Here is a 20,449-nt window from a genome sequence, read left to right as displayed (position 1 = left end):
GAGCTCCTCTGTGGGCAACTGTCCCTTTTGCTAACCTCAACATGTTGCTCAGATCACAGGGCCTCCATTAGACTGACGGCCTCAACCCCAAAGCAGACAGCAGACACTTCCTGAAGGTGCCTAGCCCATTGTCACAGACAGCAGATTGCACTCTCTGGAGCATGCCCTCCTCCCCTGGGTAATCTGTGAACAGGCTGCTGAGGCCTGGCATCTGGCGAGTTTGTGTGGTCCATTTTGTGAAGCTGCCAACGTTGCCATCATCTTCATAGAACACCCAAGTCCAAACACCACAAACGCCATCTCCATCAACCGATAAATATCTTTTGAGGGTCTACTTCCACCCTTGGCTCTTATTCTAATCTCAACACAGTAGCCAGATTGATCCATGGAAAGGTAGGTCAGATCTTGTCTTTCTTCTGTTCAGAACCCAACCTTTCTCCTCCCAAAGGCTTCCCAAACAAAATTTCTTTCAATGGCTGCAAGGCCCTGTGCAGTCTGGCTCCCTGTTATGGATCTGATCACTTCTCCTACCTCCCACTCACTCTGCTCTAGACACACTGGTCTTTCTGCTCTTCTCCAGCACATCAAGCACATTCCCACTTCAGGCATTCTGCCCTTATCCTCTCTACCTAGAATACATTTCCCCTAGAAAGCAATCGGCATACCTCACTCCCTTTGAGTGTTTGGCCAAATGCCACATCTCAGTGAGCCTTCCTTGAACCCAGTGCCAAACTGTAACTGTCCCCTCTTGCCCGTTACTATTCTCCTTTCCCACTTTGCTTTTCCATAGCATTCATATATGTGTGTACACCTATGTACTTATAGTTACCACTATATGGTCCATGAGGGCAAAGATTTTGTCTATTTTGTTCACTGCCACGTCCCCCGTATCTCTCAGAATGGCCAACTGCCACATAGCAGACACCAAGCATGTAACTTTTTTATGAATTAGTGCAGGACTTGCACAATGTCAAGCACAAGAGGATACAAAAATTTACATGAACAACCCCTGTCCCCCAGAAACTCTTGTCTTAGCTGGGGAGTTTGACAATCACTAATACCTTATCAGTCAGATTCCTAAGGCTATCACCCTAGAAAATGCTTAGTTCCTCCTAGACACCCAGACTGCTCCTAGGGGAAGATGCTTTCAGAAGGAGGGGAGTTTATGGGCTGTGGTTTTGTGGCTGAACTGCCTGGTTTCACACAAGTGTCACTAGCTTGGACAAAGATTTTAGCTTTTTGTTGTTGTTGTTGTTGTTGTTGTTGTTGTTGTTGTCATTTATTCAGTTGTGCTTTTTTAATAAACATTGATTTTATTTCTTAAAACAGAAGAGGATAATAACTGTCAATTATGTATTATATGTAACCCTTGAGTCAAGGAGGCCTGTAGTACAAAGTATCTAATCTTTTTAAAGAGAGTTTCTCTTGATTCAAAGCCTCATCTAGCACACCCATCAGGAAGACTTTTTAAAAAACAAACAAACAAAAACAGAAAGTAACAACTGTTGGAGGATGTGGAGTTCAAAAGAACTGAAAGTAGGATCTCAAAGAGACATTTGCACTCCCATGTTCATAGCAGTATTGTTTACAGTAGCCAAAAGGTAGAAGCAATCCAAGTGTCTTCGACAGGTGAGTAGACAGACTAAATGTGGCATACACACACAGTGGAATATTATTCAGCCTTGAAAGGGAAGGGAATTCTGACATACACTATAACATGAATGAAACTTGAGGACACAATGCTAAGTGAAATATGCCAGTCACAGAAAAATACTGTATGATTCCACTTACATGAAGTACCTAGGATAGTCAAACTCATAGAAACTAAAGGTAGAGTGGTAGTTTTTCAGGCCCAGCTGGGTGTGGGGTGGACAAGGGATGGGGAGTTATTCAGTATATAGAGAGTTTCAGTTTTACAAGCTCTAATAGTTCCGAAGATTGATTGCACAATAATGTGAATATACTTAACACTACTGTATACTTAAAAATGAAGATGGTAGGGATGCATGGATGGCTCAGTTGGTTAAGCATCTGACTTCGGTTTAGTCATGATCTCATAGTTCATGGGTTCAAGCCCCACATCGGGCTCTGTGCTGACAGCTCAGAACCTGGAGCCTGTTTCAGATTCTCTGTCCTCCCCTTCTCTCTCTGCCCCTCCCCTGCTCACACTCTGTCTCTCTCTTTCTCTCAACAATAAGTAAACATTAAAAAAAATTTTTTTAAATAAAAATGGTAAATCTGATGTTATTTGTATTTTACAATTAAAATTTTTTCATTAAAAAAAACACAGCTAGAAAACAAGAGAAATCTCTGTTGGAAGTTTGAATACAGAAGAAGCAACTCCTTGTACAACTACATTGATCTCAATATAGCAAAACCCTTTTTTTGTAAACAAGGAAAATTTTTTTAAACTTTCTTTTGAAAGAATTAAAATTAAATCAAAAAAATAAAGGACAGTATCAGCAGGTATTAGATGATCTACAGTTGGACCTCCACAGTAATCTAAAGTTCTATATTCTACTCTTCCTCAGTTTCCTAAAATGATCATCTTCTGATGGAATTAATAGCCCCTGAATGAGGAATGAGGTAGAAGACACGTCTCATACCTAGGATTCACCATGTGGCAACGTGACTTGTCCACAAGGAAAGGTGTATCTGTGTCTTGAGGGACAAAATGGTAAAACAGAGAAAGGAACCAGTGATCTGGATCTTGAGACGTAATTCAAGACAACCAATGAATAAGATTTCTTCGTATTGCAGGCAGGGGACCCAGCATGAGGAGGGAAAGGAGGCCTGACAGGTTATGGTGAAGGCTTCAGTGCTGCTCTCAGTGAAGACTGCCCTGTCTGAGATACACAGGGTCACAGGAAAGATCAGTGAAGGGAGGAATCCTGCTATTCATTATTTTTGGGAAAAGTCATCTCTCTCAGCTCAGCTTTTTCATTTTAGAAAATGGAGATAAAACCACTAACCTCAAAGAGTGGTTGTGAAGGGCAAATGATGGTAAGTGAAATGTCTTACCATACTGACTGCACACGGGATGCATAGTAATCATTAATTACCAGTATCATGCTGGTAATCATTAAATATCTGGTTATCGAGGCAAAGAATTTTAATATCCCATAAAAATGCAAAGTCAATACAGAATCTTTTTAAATCTTTAAATTTTTAAGAGTAACATAGCTAGCTGTACATTTTAGAAAAAGAACACTTGAGTGACATTTTAGAAGTGGGCAAGATCAAGGAGAAATAAAGGAAAGAGGGCCACTTCGGAGGCTAGCACAAGGTTCCAGGTGACAAATGAGGGGTATGTGAGCCAAGGAATGAGTAGTTACAACGCAACAGGCCAAAATATCCAAACTGATCATGTCTGTTCCCAACAGAAATGGGAATACTCAAGTGAGCACGGGAAGGGCTTCTTTTGTTTAATTCTGTGTCTCCCAAGAGGAAAAGAGAGAGCAGTAAAAATGATAAAGCTTTTCTATCCCTCGGCCCCATAAACAAACAGCCAAGGTTTGGTGGGGCTATGGGAGGGGAGGGTGGGGGGAGCAACGACTAAAAAGAAGCAGACTGCAGGTCTTTTCAACTAAACTTCCCAGAGCCTGAAACATACAGGCATGGGCATTAGTACCCAGGAGATTCCATCACTGGACTTAGAAGATTCCCATCGAATTGTTCACTCACAGCTGAAAGTGGAAGGTGGTTCTGGTTAAGGAGTGATTGATTACAAGTGAAACGGATTACTAAATGCAACCAGGTGTTTGAAAAATCTTCTGTATAATCCCATTTAGATGCAAGGGTTTTCAAAATCTTTTGACTAGCATCACTCTTTACTTAAACCATACACAGATCCACAGCATATAAAAGACGTAAAAGACTGAACCAAATATGAATGTGTGTGATGTGCTTAGGACCAGCATGGGGGAAGTGGACTAGCAGAAATTCTTTCTCAACAGGTTCCTCAGCTGCTTCCTGAAACCAGTCTGAAAATCACTTATCCAGGGATACATAAAACTCCTCCATTTGCACAGGAGACAGCTTGTTCAGTTTGGAATTTGAATAATGCTAAATGGGAATACACATACAGTACAATGAACTTCGAACGTGTTAACCACGTACTCACCACCCACCCCACCTCCCACATATTTTTGGTCTTCTAGCCTTAATCAGATAATATTTAATTCCTAAGAGTCAGAGCCAAAACAATCATAGCCAAGCAGCAAAGAATTTTAGTCACATATGTTCTAATTATACACAGTTCGAGCCACAAAGTATAAGTTTATAAATCCATGTCACATACAGTAGCTTTGTGAGATGTGGCTTCTTAAATATCAAAAACTGGTAAGTTTAGAAGAATTCTTGCCTTGTCACCTGAAGAGGAAATTTTAATTAGTAATCTTTCTGGAATCAGAGAAGACATGGGCATTTCAACTGCTTGCCTCCATTCCTACCCCTTAAGAGTGGAGAAGGAAGAATAATCAAAGCTCCAGTAAGTCTGGGGCCTCATTTCCCACGCATAAACCAAGGAAACAACAGAATTCATGCAGACTTCAGTACACTTACCGCACATCCATATGTTATGGCAACGGAAGTGTTAAAACAGTGCCGGTAGAGAGGGACTGCAAGATCTGGGTCCCAAGGGGCCACAGGGAAATGTCTGAAAGCTTTCTGGGCCTTCAAAAGGAGCAAGAAAAGTGGCTAAATGTGGGCCCTTTGGCTGGAGCAGGAATTTCAGGCTTACTTCCCGGAACTGACCAATTCAAAACCTTAAATGACTGACTAATCACTAATTTGATTGAATTTACCTGTTTTCTGCAGGTGAAGGAGCTTGAGGTAAAAACCAAGTTTATAGAAAATAAAGACAGCACATTTTTGTGCAACTGAATTCATCACTTTTAGAAATTTATACCCAAAAAACTAAAAAAGAATATTGTTTGTTATCAAAAATTTCAGTCTATGCTAGAAGTTAGGGTTTTTTTTTTTTTTAGTTTTTTTAATGTTTATTTTTTTTGAGAGACAGAGACAGAGCATGAACAGGGGAGGGCCAGAGAGAGAGGGAGTCACAGATTCTGAAGCAGTCTCCAGGCTCTGAGCTGTCAGCACAAAGCCCAATGTGGGGCTGGAACTCATGAACCATGAGATTATGACCTGAGCCAAAGTCAGACGCTTAACCGACTGAGCCACTCAGGTACCCCTAGAAGTTAGTTTTATTAAAGCATTCAGATAGATCATGAAATTTGAAAACAGAGATATAGTGTTTTCTCCATAAAGATAATAACAGAGTTAAAATCTCTTTAGTAAAACCCCTGGAGGCAAATGATTATCTGAACTCAGAATGTTTCAGATTGTAGACAGGTATCACTATATATTATATAATAGCCCCAGAAGGGTCTAGGATAGCACATCAAAATCAAACAGAATATGAATTTGTATACTATGTGAGATCACAATTACAGGTAAATAAAGACAAGTCAGCTCAAGTTTTGTCTCCAAATTTCTTCAGATCAATCTGGGTTTAGCTGCCAAAAGAGGTATTTGAAAGCTTTCAGTTTTGAGAGCTCCTTGGGTTTTAGAATTAAAGACAAGGATTTTGAATCTATAGAAAGTTTAATATGGTTCAAAGAATCGTTTCGAAACAAAGTGAAACTGGAGTTGCTCCCTGAAGACTAGGTAGGAGTTGAAATGGAAGGCAGACATTTAGACAGAAGCAATGATATCACTAAGAGAGTCTACAGCCATACCACCCTGAAGGTTCCTGATCTCATCTGATATGAATAAAAGATCCAGAGGAAGGAGACATGTCCAGGAAGTCCAAGTAAATCAGTTTGGAAGAGTTGGGGTAAGACCTAAGATTTGAAAGGGAAGTTGGGATAAGATTACAAATTCAGGCTAAAATTTGAGACTCTGATTTGAGAAAGCACTCAGAAGGGGCAGGCGAATTTTAATCAAGAGAGGGTTGTGATTATTGGTGCACATGACCGAGTGCTCAGAGCTGGCAGCTTTTTCATAACAAGATAGGGCAGAAAGGGGAGGAGCAGGAGCCTAGTACCAGTTCTGCTCTTTAGACCAGCATCAGCCAGCCTCTGCCAATCAGGAAAGGCACAGTGTTGAAGGGCTTGGTCATCTTCAGTCTCAGTTCAGAAGACACTCAGGACCAGGACTTCCAGATGAAATAGCAGGACATCTCAACTGACTATCAACAAAAAGCCAGGTATTCTCCAGGGCACAGAAAACCACTGGAGAAGGAGAAAGGAATTCATATTTTATTTGTTTCAATACAGTTGCAGGAGTACCTATCACTCAGTACTTACTGTTTCACCTCTGTATTAGTTAGGAGAGGCTCGGTTATATAGGGTAACTAGTTAATCCTTAAATCATGAAAAGTTTATTTCTTGCCCAAGTTCCCTGCCCAGCACTGGTCTGCGGAATGCTCTCCTGCACCCAGGAGGCTGAGAGAAGTTCTACCATCCTGTGCCTGTACCAACTAGACTGTGTGGCCTCCCAGTGTGCTTTCACCCAAGAGAAACATGTCTCTTCTAAGTATTGTCCACTGGCCAGAATTAGTCACATGTCCCCAACTTAATGGCAAAGGAGACTAGGAAAGGAAACATAACATATGGTGAGCACTAGCTCTCTACATCACAACTGAATAGATTTTATAAGAATTTCTTAAAGAAATAGTTCTCCCTTTCAGGATAACATTATGGAATGTTTAAGACAATACAAGTTTAGGGGCATCTGATGACTCAGTCGGTTAAGCATCTGACTCTTGATTTCAGCTCGGGTCACGATCTCATGGTTTGTGAGTTTGAGCCCCGCCATCCAGCTCCAGTGCAGAACCTCCTTGGGATTCCCCCTCTCTTCCTCTCTCTCAGCCCCTCCCACCCCACGTACTCTATATTTCAAAATAAATAAATTAAATTAAATAAAAAATATACAAGTTTACTTAGCATTAGTGGTACATATATTCTTGCTTTGCTTATGAGTCCACATATTGTGGATTATACTGAAAATGCTTTCTCTGTGAAAATTCAGGACATAAATTGAAATAAATTCAACAAATGTCAACTCAATGAAATTTGAAATTACTTTGTGAGTTGGTTACTTGTTTGGATATCCCTCACCCCAAGACTTATTGTGAAGGCAACCGCTTTACTTACCAGGAAATAATATTTATCTATCAACTTTCCCCAATCAAGAAATTTTCAATGATTATTAAGTGGACATATGATTTTTTTCATCACTTTTCCATACAGGAAGCAAATATAATTGGGTTAAGAGTTGAGGGATGTCTCCATCTGGATAATCAGAACCATGATCTGGTTCTGATGCATCTGATGACAATATGCTGAATGGGTTGAAGACTGTAGGCAAAGGAGTTAACAGGCAATACCAAAGTTCAACTGTGAAGTAATGACTGTGTGCCATTTTATAAAAGAAATACTTCATGACCATCCAGCCTATAGTCTCTAAGCTCCATTAGAACAGAGGTTGCCATGCAGAGATGATGTGTCAGGGCCACTGGATCTTCCAAGTTTCCTTCCAGTCTATTGGTATCTTCCCTAAAGTTGGAGAAGATAAAACCGCTGTGGAGCTGACTCTGTCACAACCACAAACCCTGACTCACACTATTGGTAAACAGAGCAGAAGTAATGTCACAAGCCATGGGGCTCACTGAGCAGGAAGCCTGAAATAGCAAACCCCAGGGCTTAATTTAGGAAGAATCCTTATAACGTCAAGCTTATGAAATAGCATTTAGCTGCAATTTGAAAAAAAAAAAAAAAGAATGTGGTGGCATTTTCAAAAAATATAAACGATGTGGTCTTTTTCATTTGTATCTTAAAGAGGAAATTTTTAACTTGGGAAAAAGCCAAATTGTTAGTTCCTGGGCCCTATGGCATTCTGAAATTTTGGCAGCAGCATCCTCGGTTGTAATGATTTTTGTCAAAAATGAAGGTTTTAGGCATTCAAGCTTTTATTTATCCTCCTTGTGGCCTAAAACAGCCATTCGTTTTTTGGGGGACTTTTGGTTTGTCTGTTTATTTAGCTTAACTTGTTTCTGTTTGAATTTGTTTTGAAGTCAACATGCTCTAGGATTTGCAGTATAGAAAAGAATTCGATGAAGTCAGCAGATTCTTTTCCCTCCTTTAAGATTCCCAAATTAAAAATCTATACTCAACCCAATAAAAATCAGAGAAAGAAAAAGTGACGCGTAAACTCAACACAGTAACATTCTAATTCCATATGATCCTTTCACGGGGCTTTGTTCCCCTAACATTCTCCTGGACCCCAGATGCCCAAAGGAGACAAGAGGAAAGCCATTGGTCTCTCTTCACTTCCTTCCTCCCCAAAACTCTTCCCCACACACTAACATATATACATACTAACTCACTCCTTTGGAAATAGTAATTCAGTATATGTGCTGTCGAAGCAAGCACTGGAAATAGTAATTCAATCAGAAACATGCAAGCTTAAAAAAATGTTCTTTGAACTTACTGGTAATTCACCTATGCTTCCCTTTTTTTTTTTTTTTTTTTTCTAATTTTGAAAAAATGGGAAGGGAAAGAACCTCAAGAATTTTTAAGGAAATTCAGGGAGGGAGCTGTGCCAGACAACTGAAGAAAAGCAAATTACAGTTCTCATTTTCAAAAAAAGAATGAAGTTAGAAGCCACAAACTGTATATAAATAATGAAATTACCAGGGTGCCTTGGTGGCTCAGTCAGCTAAGGGTCCGACTTAGTTTCAGCTCAGGTCATGATCTCATGGTGGTGAGAATGAGTCCCGTGATGGACTCTGTGCTGTCAGCACAGAGCCTGCTTGGGATTCTCTCTCCCTCTCTGTCCCTTATCCTCTCTCTCTCTCTTTCAAAATAAATAATCTTAAAAACAGACAATATTATCAAAGACATTAATAAACATATAGTTTGTGAACTTAAAAAGGGAAACCGATGGCTCACCAGAAGGCATCACAGATGCACAAAGTCGTTGAGACTGTTCGTTTCCATTTTTGAAAATTCAACTAGTGAAAGAGCAAGGAACTCCACAAATATTGTGTATCTAGATTTCATAAGGCATTCTGTCTCTCATAATCTCCGTGAATACTGATGAAGAAGTGTGGGCTGGCTGCCAGTATAGCTGAGTGACTTAGAGCTGGCTGCCTAATGCCCCCAGGTTCAGGATCCATGCCTACCTGGTTAGTTTTCAAGCAACTTGACACAGGGCCCATTCTCAGATCTGTACTGCTTAACTTATTACTCAAGAACTTCCATGGGTACCTAGATATCATGGATATCAGATTTGTACATCTTGAAATTAGAAGGCTTGTTTATAATTAGCCCCCCCCACAAAAATCTCAGCAATATGAAATAATGAGCCATATCTTAAAACATATTTATACCAGGAGAAATAAAGCCTTGCTTTAGCATTTCTATCATAAAAGCTGTGGTATCTTTGACTTTCTAACTCTTCCTCTATCATATTTGTCTCTTATATTTTCCTAATGTGTTATTTACCCTTTAACTGCCTTTCTGATTGTTTATATCTTAAACTTAAGTATACAGTGAACTCTAAATAATTTTCCTTTGCAATTTTTTCAGTGCTTTTGTATTTAGAAAGGCTTTTCTCAGCTAAAATGCAAGTAGAAATTTACTGACACTTTTACTATCCTTTTATAGTTTAAAATTTTCGCATTTAATTTTTCAAGGTATTTCTTATTTTTTTTGTGTGTGTGTACACTGTGAGGTTAGATTTCAAATGCATTTTGTTTTAAATAACCAAGTCTCTCAATGATTTATTGACCTATCCCCTCCCCTTTGTCATGCTTTCTTTATTATCTATTATGCTCTTGCTTTTTCTAGGGTCTTTTTGTTAATTATCTTGCTAAAAGTATTTTAAAGGTTTAAAATACTTCATAACAGGAGAAAGAGGGCTGGTCTGAGATGAGTAGCAGGAGAGAACGTTTGCTATACAATTCTACCAAATTCTAACCTCTGTGTTAAGATCCTTTCCAACAAGGGCCCGGCAGAATGGCTCCCACAAAGAGTAATGAGAATAAGGAAGGTCATTCTGCCATCAACAAGGCAGTGACCAGAGAGCACACCATCAACATTCACAAATTCATCCATGGAGTGGGTTTCAAGAAGTGTGGCCCATGGACACTCAAAGAGATCTGGGAATTTGCCATGGAGGAGATGGGAACTTCAGATGTGCACACTGAGACCAGGCTTCACAAAGCTGTCTGGACTGAAGGAATAAGGAATATTCCACACATATCTGTGTGCGGCTGCCCAGAAAATGTAATGAGGATGAAGATTCACCAAAAAGCTCTATTTGTTGGTTAGTTATGTGTGTGTCACCACTTTCAAAAATCTGAAGACAGTTAATGTGGATGAGGACTAACCACTGATTGTCAAATAAAGGTAGAAAACCACCAAAAAGAAAAACAAAACAGCAAAGGAAGCAATGTTTTTTCTACACTTCCCCTAACTGTCCTTGAGCATAAAAACTTTACTTTTAAAGCAAGCAGGAAACTGTTAGAGTAACAGCTATCACCACATGACTGGAGAGATGTCCAGGAGCTAGAAGGAATTGTGAGTCCTAACAGGGTGTTATTCCATCTTTAGGAGACACCCCGGAGTACTCATGGTGTACCACTGTCATCAAAGTTGCTCAGGGCTCATTTAAATCCTGGTTCTGTCACATCCTGGCTGTGTAACCTGGGTGTTGTTCTAAACATCTATTTCCTCACCATAAAATGAGCTCATATAATGCCCCATCACTGGACTCTTGTAAGAATTAGATGAAATAATAAACAGATGGCATTTGACAATGCTCTGAACACACAGTAGGTATTCAAGAAAAGATGGCTCCCTACCCCACTCCTAACTGCCTCCTTCCAGAGAGAGCCCAGTGGCATGTGAACAGAGCAGCCACACTCCATGTCCTTCAACACATGACTGGAACTTTTATTAGGGAAGGTGGCCTTATAGGTTACCCAGTCACCTTCTCTTTTCATCTTTGCCTAAAGTTAGCTTCCATGGAAACTACCCACAAGATTTAAGAGAACAATTACTGATCCAAGACCTTCCCTCCACATAATCTTTTTCATTGATTCCTTTCCAGCCATCCTTTCTCCTGATGCCTAGCAGATGATGGATTCAAGTACATAATAGAACCTCCCCAGAGAAGGAGCAGTGGATGTTCAGAGTATATTCAGATTACAAAGCTACTGTAGTAGAGTCATCTGAACCAGCTCTCATCTTCTCCCTGCTCCTATGGGTTGGGGTGAATCTAAGAATTAGAGGGAAGCAATTTGAAGCAGACATCATTTATCATCAGCCAGTGTGAGATCACATTGTAGTGTAACTTAGGGCCATAGAATCCACGAACACTGTGTTAGCAATATTAACTAGAGTACTCGTTCAAAGGAATATAAAGAATATAAAGTTAAGCACTGACAATCAGTAATGCCTGAGGCTGCAAAATTTGCAATTTACAAGAAAGGACTGAGAGACTAGAAATTTGGTTATTAATAGTAAGGGTCCTCAGAAAAAGCAAGTGTGGGTGGGTCAAAAATACCAAGAAAAGGGGTTAAAGGAAAAGAAATGCTGGAAATAAAAGAAGGGAGAAGCATTAAGAAAGGGTTGTCCCTGTAGGACAGTCCTCTTTGTCCCCAAAACCTAAGCAGAGAGCCTTTGTGGAAGGAAGAGAACAAGGGAATTCTGGAGATATATCATGGGCAAGGCACCCAATTTCCTCCCCTTACCCACAGAACTTTGAGAAAACTATCTAAACTCTCCAGTAAAAAAACCACATGAGCCTTCACTGAGGCTCAATGTGGTTTCAGTTGAGGGAAAGTGAGTCATTAACTCCCTCCTCATGACCATGTGAGGGTCTCTCTAGCCCCACCCTGTGGACTGCTGGGCAGTGAGGAAAACCCACCTGCAGATAACGTCCTGGCTGAAGACACGCTAAGACAATCCCTGTCAAATAGTTAAGGAGCAGAGATGCCATACAGGTGAATGACACAGCCAGAAGTTGCTCAGGCATTTTGGCAATGGCCATTCTCTAGGAAGATCGCCATTCTCCCTATTTCCTCCCTCAGAGCTGAGGTGTCCTTTTCCCCATCCTTAGATATTTGGAAGTGCCAGCTCTCCCTGTCTGATCCATGCTTTCCAACACCCTATCTCCAAAACTTCTCCTTGGCCCTTCCCCTAGGGTCCAGCACCTACTTCCTGATTCAAGGCCCTGAAGCAGTGTTCTCCTCATCTTCATCAGCATTTCCTGCCCCCCAAGCCCCTAGCTCCAACATTCCATTTCTTATCTATCTCTACCTGGCCACAATATTTGGGCTCTTCTGGCCAGCTATTCCCCTAGCCCTAATAGATTAACTCACCCTGCACTGCTTTTTTTTTCCCCTCTGCAAATTCATTAACTAGCTGATCTAAATATAAGCTCCATAAAGGTGGGGGTTTTGGTCTGCTATGCTCACTACTATACCTTGAGCGTCTGGAATAGTGCCTGGCATCTAGTAAGCTGTTAGTAAATATTTGTTGGGTTAATTAATGAATCTCACTAAAAATTAACCCTTCCTCTCCACAACTTCTCCTCTAGTATCAGCAGGTAATCTTCAGCCCGAAGGTTCCCATCTCCTTGCATGGCAAACCCAGAGCCACCTCCAGAATTTGAAGGTCATATTTACATTTTAAAGAGAATCAACCCTGGAAGAGTTGTTTTGTTTTCTTATCCATTTTTAAATACCTATACCCTACATTTGTATACCTTACACATGTATACAATCAACTATTTTTATTTAATCTTTTGAGGGTTTTTCTTAGTCTCCAAACATTTTTGGTAGAAAGGAATGCTTTGAAAAAAAGATATATTATCCTCTCCCTGTATAAACTCATAAAGAGTGACTCTGATATATTTGATGGCACATTCTTTTACTACCTACAGAACCAGATGTTAAGAATTTGAAATAATTAACTCTTTGAAAGTAGTTCTTGCCGTTACCATGTCACATTTTAGGATTTAACAGAGACGCAGAAGTAAGCTGGCTTTGCGGCCCATGGAGCTCAACCACTAGCTACTTGATCTTGAACCAAACATTGAAGGCCCCTGAGTCTAAGCGACTAGTGTGTAAAAAAAGGTGCCAAGATCTACCTCACAGGGTAGTTGGTGTGAAGATACAAGATAATGCATACAGAGCAAACGATACAAAAATCTACTGCATAGCAGGTGTTTAATAAATTATAGCTACTAATTTTAATATTTCTATTATTATTCAAGAGATTATTTGCATCCTAATGTAAATGTACTATGCCTGCAATTAAGGTAAGAAGCCACAAGATGAGGGGTGCCTGAATGGCTCAGTTAGTTGAGCATCTGACTCTTAATTTCAGCTTAGGTCATGATCCCAGGACTGTGAGTTCAAGCCCTGCACTGGGCTCTGTGCTGAAGGTGGAGCCTGCTTGAGATTCTCTCTCTTTCTCCCTCTGCCCCTACCCGCCCCCCCCCCCCACACACACAGCAATTTGTGCATGCATATGCTGTTCCTCTCTCCCTCTCTCAAATTAAAAGAAAAAAAAGTCACAAGATGAAGTTGATGTCTTTATGACCTGAGTAGTAAAAATCACCTTGTCTCCTTTTTTCTGTTTTACCAAACAAGAGATGGTTTTTTCCCAGTGTCTCTGTCAGGCCTCTTGGTTTTCATTTCACCAACCATACTTCAGGTATAATTTACCTGAAATGGAAAGAAGTCTGTTTTTCTTATTTAGTACCATAAAACTGAGCTCTATTTTTAACTATATGAGTAATTAATATACCAAACACACATTTCAAAGCCAACAATCTAAAAAGAAAATAAATACCAAAGGGCAACACTTTGGTAGCTTTTTATTAATATGTAACTGATGGTGTTTATTCCAATACCAAATCTTGATAACTCTCCCAATTTCCATTAATTTAACCTCCTTCCTTAAAACTGTAATCGTATCAAGGATGTAGGGCTACCAGTCCTCTCAGTATCTTTTTTATGGTGCTTCCTCCATCAGCATCTGGTTTCCCTCTTCTAGTTAAGTGACGAATAGGATTTAATTTCACTTTCTCCCCCTCTTGCTTCTACAGCCTCAGAAGCACAACACCTCCTATCCCTTGCACTAGGCACAGCCAAGTGACATATTAAGTGCTACTAAGGATTGCTATGGGAGTGTTGCCTCTGGTGCTGGCCGGTAGGACTATGAGGTCCCAGGCCAGTCATGTCACCTGTGGAATTCAGTACCATCCTCTCTAGAACATGGTCTCCAGAATCTATGGAAGCTCTGAGAATCCATGACTTCATGATTTCTTAAAGATAAAAATGGTCAGTCCAAAGTTAACAAAAAATAATAATAATATGGGAAAGTAAATTCAGTAAAACTAGACCTCCAATATAGACAATCAAAATGTAACAGAAATCTCTGAAAGACTCTGTTTCTTGGAACCCACTGAGTAAATAAACCAATGTGTTAGAGGTCCCTAATGAGTGCAACTTCCTCAATTTTTGATTTGTGTGTGTCTGTGTGCTTTGTCCTCTTAGATTATAAATTCCTCCAGGAATGGAAATAGACCTTTTTCCAGCTCAATGTCTATCCCATAATAATCCAACAAGAATCACTTGAAAAGCTGATAGCTGACTGGCCGATTAAAAATCTGCTTTTGTTGACAGAGTTATACAAATCCTATTTGGCAGCACTGTAAAAAGTATATATGAAATGCACTGACAAGTTTAACTTTTATTTGGCATATGGAGGGAGAGGTTCCGTGGTTTGCTCTTTTACTGGGAAAGCTATCAAGTAACCTTATCTTGTTCCAGCACCTATGCCAAATCATATCTACCTGTGACTTCCACAATTTGTTTCTACTTACATATTCTTCTAGTGGCTCCACATTTCAAGACATTGCATTTGGTGACATAGACTTTATAACCTAATAAATTTGAAATGCTCATATTTTATAGTTCATTCAAACCAACAATCTAAACTTCTTTTAAACAGAAAACGTTACTAATTCCCAACCCTTGTTAAAGTCTTGCATCTAATTTCTCAGTTCCTGTTCCTAGGGTGCATAGCATTGCTGGAAAATTTTTATGAAGCCATGCTCAAAAACATCCTGGTGTAAAATAATAAAGGACAAATATAAAGAGGGATGTAGCCTGTAATTTAAACACTGATGGATAATATACGTGCTTAAAGATAAACCCAAGGTAAAAATTAACAACTGTTCAAAAACTCCTTCTCTTTACTTTGTTATTTCTGGTTTTCAACTGCTATAATTAAAAGGACTTGTTTCCCATGAACATCAAAGACAGCAGACAGATGCTATAAAATGCTTACAAAAACCTTATTTTCAGTTTGTTGCCAATACTTTAAAGGGAGAAACAAAGTGTGAGAGTTCTAGACTCCTCTATGCTCATCGCAATTTGAGATTTGAGCTCCTTATCATCATTGCCATTGTCCCTTGTTATTGTTTTTTCCTTCCCCAGATTCAACACTGACTTTCTTTGTTATTCTGGCCAATCCATTCAATCTCTATGGCAGATTCTGCTAGAATTGTTCTTGACTCATCAAGCTCACAGGTAGGCAATGAAAATTTGGGAGACTGAAGACTGAAGAATACTAAATAAAGAGGGTATTTAATGGTGCTGTATTGAGGTGCTGTAAAGACAGAGATTGAAGATGGAAATGGACTCCCAGAGACAGCCAGATTTATAAATCAACACTCAACATTGTGCCCTGTGGAATCTAATTGATTGTGAACTAGCTCACATACATCTTAAGCCTTCTCTTGGATTGTTTCTCCCCTGAATTTGACCTGACACCAGGTCAAAACTCTCCAGCAGTATCTACTCCTGCCATTCCTCAGAATCATCACAATTTAGGAAGCAACATACTTACTCTTACTTCCTCTTAGCCACTCCCATACCATCAATCTACTATGGCTCTCTGCAACGCCTGGCTTTTTGAAACACTTTTCCCTGGCTCCCAGCTCCCTCTGCGCTGCTGTTTTCTAGCAACCTGTGAACCCCTCAGTATTGTTCTTGATAGCTTAGCCTCTGGCTTACATCTTCTCCCGACTCATTCATGGCAATGTCTTGTTAATCTCAGTATCCACATGGGACGGCCCTCGCCACACTCCAGCCTCAACATTCTGATACCATCTCTGCACCTCTACTGAAGCGCTCACACTTACCCTGGATCTGTTATTCTGCAGAATTGCTCCCTTGAAAGATTTTTAAATCTCAGTTTCCTTTCTTTGCCCACAACCTATCCTTCCTCCCCTTTCACATCTACTGAAATGGCTGCTCAGTCACCTCATCCTGCTTTCAGCATGTTCATTCTTCTATTTCCTCCTTTACTCACCTCCTTACCACTCCAGGTTCTCATAATGAAAAACTTTAGTATTACTCCCATGAACACAACCAGAACCCCTTGTGCCATCCTTCCTCAAATTCTGTCATTCACTCTCAATGCTCATGTATCAGGCTACTGAATACTACTTGAAGAAAATCTTGACTCGGGTCACTTGTTTTCATTCCAAAATCATACCATCTGGCCTCAGTGGGGCCTTCACTGATGTTCACAATTTTAGAGTTCAGTTCTGAATGAGACTTTATCACTTTTGCCTTATCAAACTGTTATCACTAACCTCAAAATCTACTCTCCTCTTTATCTTCTCTTTTCTTAATAGTGTTCTACATGATGGGAATTTAATCAGTTTTCCTTCTCTGTACTTCAATTTTCAGCATGTGTAATCCATCCTCCCCTTTACTCCTTTTTCAAAGATGGACATTCCTGCTAATTACATGTCCATTTCTTCCCCAACTCCTCCAAGAGGGTCTTCTTATCCATCATCATGCCCGTATCTTCCTCTCTGGCAGTCTTCCTCAGGTCTCCCACACTCATACAAGGCTTTTCCAAACTTCCTACCTTCATGAGGTATCACCTTTCTGTATTCTTTTACAACCACCAAGCTTCTTGGAAAAGTGTTTATGCTTTATGCTTCCACTTCAACTTCATTTACTCCTCACTTATGTGTATCTGACCAACATGGTCAGCCCTTCAGGGTCATCAGTGACCAACTAGTCATATAATGCATGTGTCCACTTAGAAAGTGAGTAGGGAAAAGAAAACACTAAAACGTTACTTGTAAGGAAATCAAATTAAGGACATTTTTTATACATTTTTATGCTTTTCCAAATACTCTTTAATGAGTAGTACTTTCACAATCAAAAGGGCAAAAAGGACTTACATTTTTTTCTCATTTCTCTTTCTCAGTCTCCCTGAGGTATTTGACCCTATTGATGGCTCGTCCCCAAAACTCTTTCCAGAGTCACCCAAAAGGTGTGCAGTATCTGCAGTCACATGAGGTCATACACTTAGAAAGACCCAGCTCAGTTTAGGGTTTTTCCATCTTCATTTTGAAATTCTTAATAATTTGTTAACAGGGGTCTCATATTTTCATTTTACACAGAGCCCTGAAAATAATGTGTCTAGTCCTGACTCTTCCCTTAACTTCTGATCCTATATTCTCTTTTTTCTACATTTCTAACCTTCTTTTCTATTTCATCACTCCACTCACTAAATTCAGTTCATCACAGTGGTTACCATCACCCACTTCACATCTCTCCTTTGTTATTCTCACCAATGGCTTCAGCTTTCACTCCACCAAATGTCACCCAAGTGTTGCCTGAATCCTGAGTTTAAAATTCACATTTCTGCCCATAAGTGTGTATTTCCACAAGGGTGTTCAGTAAACACTTCACACTAACATGTCCAAAAAGGAATTCAGCCTGTACTTATGTATTCTATTCTTCTAGGACTATCGTCTTTCACTCAATTCTAGATCTACTCCTAGAGATGTATGTGGCTATAGTTCATTCACTTTCACTGCTCTATAGTACTCCATTATATGAATACACTTCAATTTATTTCTCTGTTTTACTTGCAATGAATATTTGGGTTGTTTTGGGAGTTTTGTTACTTGTTGTTAGGTCTGGTTACACACATGCAGGAAGAGTTTCCTTAGGTTGTAAAACTAGAAGTAAAATTGTCAAGTCATAGAGTACATACAAACTCAATTTTACTTGGCAATACCACAGTGTCTTCAAAGTGGTTGCATTACTTTACATACACTCCCACCCAGAGGGTACAAAAGTTCTTGTTGCCCCGTACCCTCACTCATTTGATATTATCAGATTAAAATTGGCCAACATCATTGTATCTCATCCTGATTTTGACTTTCATTTCCCTGATTATTAATGGGAATTAGCATATTTCATATGTTAGCTATATATGAAATGTCTCCTATTCTTATACTGCCTTTATAATAGGAAAATTTCTTTAGTAATTAAAATCTACACCACAGGCAGCTGTTGTCAGTATAAGAAAGAACAGTAAAGACGTACAGTCCTATCCTCACTTAGACGATGGACTTGACCAGTTTCAAACAATTATACTTTGGAATTTGCTTACTCTCAAGGCAATAATGTTCTGTAAAACTACCTGTGTAAGGAATCATCTGTGGCTTTTAAACCTTTCCATGCAACCAGCATGAAGTTACTCAGTGCCATGTTTAAAGAAAGACTAACTTCAGGGGTAGGCACAGTGTGGAAGAAAGAATTTTCTTTCTTAGTACTTAGCTCCTAATCCAGTAAGAATAAGAACTAAAAAGAAAACACAAGTGTAGATTGTTTAATGAAGAGTCTACTACACTCATAAAAGAATGGGTGAAAACCGTGGGAAATAGAAGCACCCTGCCAACCCCAGCCCAACCCAATCTCACCTCTCCTAGACACTTCCCCCTATACTTTCTGGAGTTCCCCAGGCATGTTCTCATAAGTCACTGCTTCCTGTCTATCATTACCTAAGTCTTTTGCATCAGAGAAGAAAGACTAAGTGTCTTGAGGCAAGGAATCTCCAAAGTTGAGTTGAGGTTAATTAGCTTACAAAGTATACTTGACCATGAATTTCAGATACCTGAATTAGGGAAATGAAATTATTATTAATTCAGTTCAATCTGACAAATATTTGTTAAGCAGCTACTATGTCCAAAAACAATATGATAGAATCCTGGCCACTCAGGAAGCAAACTTGACATACCAAGAACAAGAAAGACTTTCATACCTCTTACTCTAAAATAGAAAGACACTATCAAGCTACACCCTGATTGCATCATACCTTTATGCACTATATTTAATTAAGTGCTATATTTAATAAATCTGTTCCTTATTTTCTTATCCAGTGTCTACTGTGAAAAAATGTAACAGCATTTCTTTCAGAAGATCCTTAGTAATTCACAATTATTGTTCTAACACTCCCTCCTCTAAACTAAATAATAATAATAGCTAAAATTTTGGGGGCACCTGGGTGACTCAGTTGGTTAAGCGTCCAACTTCAGCTCAGGTTATGATCTCACAGTTCGTGAGTTCGAGCCCCACCTCAGGCAGAGCCTGGAGCCTGCTTCAGATTCTGTGTCTCCCTCTCTTTGCCTTTCCCCTGCTTGCACTCTGTCTTTCTCTTAAAAATAAACATTAAAAAATTAGAATTTTTGGAGTTCTTACTACGTACCAGGAGTTACAGCATTACATGCATAGCATCTCACTGAATCTTCACAACACTCTTTTTGCTGCTCCTGTTGTTGCTTGAGGTATAATTCCCATATAACAAACAGCATATGTTTACAGTATACAATTTGATAAGGTTTGATGATGTAAATGAATAAAAGATGTAATGAAACCATCACCACAATCAACATAACAAACATATCCATCACCCCCAAAAGTTTCTTCATGACCTTTTATAATCCTTCCTTTTCACTCCTCCCTGTTCTCTCTCTCCTTACCATCCCAAACAAACACTGATCTGTCAGTGTAGACGAATTTTCATTTTCTAGAATTTTCAAAAATGGAATCCTACAGTACATTCTCTCTTTTTCTGGCTTCTCTATTCAGCATAATTATTCTGGGAGTCATCCATGTTGGTGTAATTATTAAACGTTTATTCTTTCTTATTCCTTTGTTCATGTTCCATTGTCTGGATATACCATGATCTGTTTATCCATTCACCTGTTACACTCGACTTGTTTCCAGGTTTTAGCCATTACACATAAAGCTGCTACATCCGTATACAAGTTTTTGGGTGAGCATATGCTTTAATTTCTGTTGCATAAATATCTAGGGGTGGAAGGACCAGGCTATACTGCAGATATATGTTTAACATTTTAAGAATCTGCCATTCCTATTGCTGCTGTAACAAATTACCAAAACCTGACTGGCTTAAAACAGCACAAATTTATCTCTTACAGTCTAGAGGTCAAAAGTAAGTCTAAAGTCAAGGTGTTGGCCAGACTGTGTTTCTTCTGGAAACATCAGGGGAAAATCCATTTGCTTTCCTTTTCTAGCCACTAGTCT

The 20,449-nt window shown here is 39.5% G+C and overlaps 1 long non-coding RNA gene and 1 pseudogene across 2 annotated transcripts in view; one reads left to right on the top strand and one right to left on the bottom strand.

Annotated features, from left to right (window-relative positions):
* Window positions 1-20,449, bottom strand: part of LOC144617410 (uncharacterized) — a 440,770-nt gene that overhangs the window by 302,655 nt on the left and 117,666 nt on the right. The gene's annotated exons all lie outside the window — the stretch shown is intronic.
* On the top strand, window positions 10,026-10,398 carry LOC132683777 (large ribosomal subunit protein eL31 pseudogene; annotated as a pseudogene).

The sequence above is a fragment of the Panthera onca genome, chromosome C2 (genome assembly GCF_046562875.1).
Source record: "Panthera onca isolate mPanOnc1 chromosome C2, mPanOnc1 haplotype 2, whole genome shotgun sequence".
Classification (NCBI taxonomy): domain Eukaryota; kingdom Metazoa; phylum Chordata; class Mammalia; order Carnivora; family Felidae; genus Panthera; species Panthera onca.
This window is presented reverse-complemented; position numbering and strand designations above follow the sequence as displayed.